Source organism: Pongo abelii, chromosome 12, assembly GCF_028885655.2.
Source record: "Pongo abelii isolate AG06213 chromosome 12, NHGRI_mPonAbe1-v2.0_pri, whole genome shotgun sequence".
Classification (NCBI taxonomy): Eukaryota; Metazoa; Chordata; class Mammalia; order Primates; family Hominidae; genus Pongo; species Pongo abelii.
This window is the reverse complement of record NC_071997.2, coordinates 64,046,885-64,050,963: the sequence shown is the minus strand read 5'-3', so window position 1 is coordinate 64,050,963 and position 4,079 is coordinate 64,046,885.

Below are 4,079 nucleotides of genomic sequence, written 5' to 3'. Positions count from 1 at the left end.
CTTTCCAAAGCTTAGGGGAAATGGCCGAGGAAAGGCGCAATTCCACGTGATGGAGCCACGCTGGATTAGGAGTGGATGCAAGAGAAAGAAAATAACCATATTCAAGGAGCTACATCTTCTTGTGGGTGTACATTTCCATTATACGTATGCTCGTCTCAAAAATGACACATACATAAATATATGTAATGAATCACATATATTTACACAGATTTTGAAGGGTGAGCTATTAACCCTGTAAAAGGCAACTGACATGAGCCTAAGGCATTCTGGTGACAAAATGGCCAAGAGGTGGGATGGGTCAAAGGATTATTGGCAGGGCGCCCTATGCGACACCGCAGAGTTTAGAATCGCATATTAAGCGTGATTAGACAGTTTTCGTGGCAGAGGTCGGTTGACAGCTGACTTTTGGAAGCGAGGGGAGACTCAGGGGGTGAGGACTGTACTGGGAATGGCTTCCCGGAGCAGAGAGAGCATGCTTCAGCACCACCCAGGTGGATAGTACCAGAGCCAGAGAGCACACCTGGGAAATGAAGTGGGCTAGTGAGAACAAATGGGTAGGGATGCGTTTGCTTGGCAGTTTTTGTTTACCCAAGTTAGACTGCTTTTTTTTTTTTTTAAGAAATAATAAGCTGTGGGTGCAGCGCACCAGCATGGCACATGTATACATATGTAACTAACCTGCGCATTGTGCACATGTACCCTAAAACCTAAAGTATAATAAATAAATAAATAAATAAATAAATAAACGAAATAATAAGCCATACATATAATATATATGTAATATGGGTGTTTATTGCAACATTGGTTGCAAAAATAAAAATAAAACCTAAATGAAATGTTAACCAGTAAATAAATGGCTGAATAAATTCTTATATACCCATACTATAGAACGTTACACAACTATCAAAATAATGAAATATAGGTTGCATTGGCAAACACATAGGCAAAAACTGTTAATGATAAAAGTGGGATGGCTGGGAAACAAAGACTGAGGGCGAGCATTTTGTCTGTTTTGTTTGTTGCTGTTTCCCCAGCATGCCAAAATAGTGCCTGACACATAGTAGGTGCTCCAGAAATCGTTGTTGAATTGACTTATGGTTGTGGTCTTAATCATGTCCATATGTAAATTCTTTCGTATCTTTAAAATTAATTAGATCCTTGTGATTTACCTGGAATGATGAAAAGAAATCTAATTGCAAGTAGCATCTCTAGTGTTTTAGAACAATGAAAATTTAAAAAGAATATAAATGTGTATGTTTGTATTAGCTCTTTTAAAAGAATGAGAGAGTTACACAGTAAACTTAATGTTGGTTATTGTGGTGTATGAGTAGTGGAAAGAGGGTGAGTATCTTTTTGGGGTCATTTAAAAGCCTTTTTGGAAATTTTGCCTTTTTTCCTCAACCTTTCGTTTAGCAACCCCACAATCTCAAGCCAACTTCCACCTGTGTATCAAACAGAGCATTGGACCTAGAGGATGATGACTCCATTTTAAAACCTGGTTCTAAGGCTAGCATGGTGGCTCATGCCTGGAATTCCAGCACTTTGGGAGACCAAGGCGGGCAGATCATTTGAGGCCAGGAGTTCAAGACCAGCCTCGCCAAAATGGCAAAACCTGTCTCTACTAAAAATACAAAAAGTTAGCCAGGCGTGGTGGCGCGCACCTGTAGTCCCAGCTACTTGGGAGGCTGAGGCATGAGAATCGCTTGAGCTGGGGAAGCAGAGCTTGTAGTGAGCCGAGATCACACCACTGCACTCTAGCCTGGGCAACAAAGTGAGACTCCATCTGAAAAAAAAAAAAAAACCCCACACAAAAACAAAAACAAAAAACTCTGGTTCTACCCTGGCTAGGTAGTGCACTCTTGTAGTCCCCACTACTTGGGAGGCTAATGTGGGAAGATCAGTTAAGCCGACGAGTTTGAGGCCAGTATGGGCAACATAGTAAGACTGCCATCTCATAAATAAATAAAATAAAATAAAAAACCTAACTCTGCCGCTTTTTAGTTTCTTTATGCAAATAACTTAACATCTTTATGTTTCAATTTTCATCCTTTGTAAAATGAGGGTTAAAATACCTCCTTCCCAACATTGTGAGAATTGAATGAGGAAATGGAAATTGTTTGAAAAAAAAAATTACTTTTCAAATACGAGGTGTTACTAATGCTGGGCAATATCCATTAGGAATAGCATTTTCAGGACCATACAATGTAATGTCTTAAAATGAAATTAATAAATGTAAAAGTAATTGGAAAATTTATCATCACTGATACATATGTGCACAGAATATGAATATGGAGTCTGATGGATCTGTGTTTGTGTTGCCAGATCTGTGGATTACAAGCTGAGTGACCTTGAGCAAAGCTGCTTTAGTCTCTTGGAGCCCCAGTTTTTTCATTTGTAAAGTGATGATGGTGACATAGATGATGCTCATAGAACCAAATGAAATTGTGTAAAACATGCAAGAATATCAGGCCCATATAGACACTCAATACATTGTAACTATTTTTATTTAAAAATATACTTGCTGAATATATAGCAACTTTTAGTTTAGATTCAGGTTTGTTACTGGAGTGTATTGCATGATGCTGAGGTTTGGAGTAGAAATGATCCCATCACCCAAGCACTGAGCATAGTACCCCACAGTTAGTTTTTCAACCCTTGCTCCTCTTCCTCCCTCCCCAGCTGGAAGTCCTCAGTGTCTATTGTTACCAATGGAATGAAGACTACTAGCCAGGGAGGGAGGGAGACGGGTAAGGGTCGAAAAACTGTTTTACGTCCATGGGTACCCAATGGTTAGCACCCACTAAAAACGAGAACATGCGGTATTTGGCTTTTTCTTCCTGCATTAATTCATTTCTTGCTATATATTTTTAAGGTATCTAGTGCTTTCAGTCTTATTGTAGATTCTTTGATTATTACCTCAGATTGGTGATCTTAAACATTGTCTGTCTAATGGACAATGCTTATTATTCTTTTGAAAATTGTGAAACTGAGCCCAAGTGAATGATGGACTTAGTTGTCATTCAGAGGAATCACAAGCTATGGTTCAAACAATCCTCCTGCCTCAGCCTCCCAACTGCTTGTGTTCCCCCAAAATGGCTATGTTGAAACCAAATCCACAAAGCAATAGTATTAAGAAGTGGGTTCTTTTGGAGGTGATTAGGTCATAAGGGCTCTTCTGCCCACGTGAATGGGATTAGTAGTACCCTTGTAAAAGAGGCTTCAGGGAGCTCGTTTGCCCCCTTCTACCATGTATGGATGCAGCGGGAAGTTGCCATCTATAAAGCAGACAGTGAGCCCTTACCAGATACCAAATTTGCTGGTGCCTTGACCTTAGACTTCCAAGCCTCCAGAATTGTAAGCAATAAACTTGTGTTGTTTATAAATTATCCAGGCTAAGGTATTTATTAATTATCCAGCCTGAACAGACTAAGACATTGTGCTAACAACCGTTCCATATTCGCTGTTCCAGTCTCCGCTGAATCCATATTATAGAGTTCAAAAACAGTTAGCATTATGACACAGTACATAGTTGTGTGCACGTATATTAAAAAAAGTAGTTAAGAGTGCTGGGACTGGGTTATACACATACATATGTATACACACAATTATGTCATGTGTCAAAATGTGTCCTGGGCTTGGGTTATACACACGCACAAACACATATACACAATATAATACCAGCACATTTACCAATGTATTTTCCTTTTTATTCATGTTTGTATTCAGGTACAGTTTAACATCTGCAGGAGTTATTTCTTATTTTTATTTTTAAATTAGTGTCAATGATTTATGATGTGCTTGACTCCTTCCCTTTGCCTACCTCAGAATGTCTTAGCATTAGAGATCTTAACTGGTACATTTTACATTTTATTTTATTTTATTTTACTTTTATTTTTGAGATGGAGTCTAGCTCTGTCACCCAGGTTGGAGAGCAGTGGTGCAATCACAGCTCACTGCAACCTCTACCTCCCAGGTTGAAGCAATTCTTATGCCTCAGCCTTCTGAGTAGCTGGGATTATAGGTATGTGTCACCATGCTCAGCTAATTTTTTTGTATTTTTTAAAGCAGAGACAGGGTTT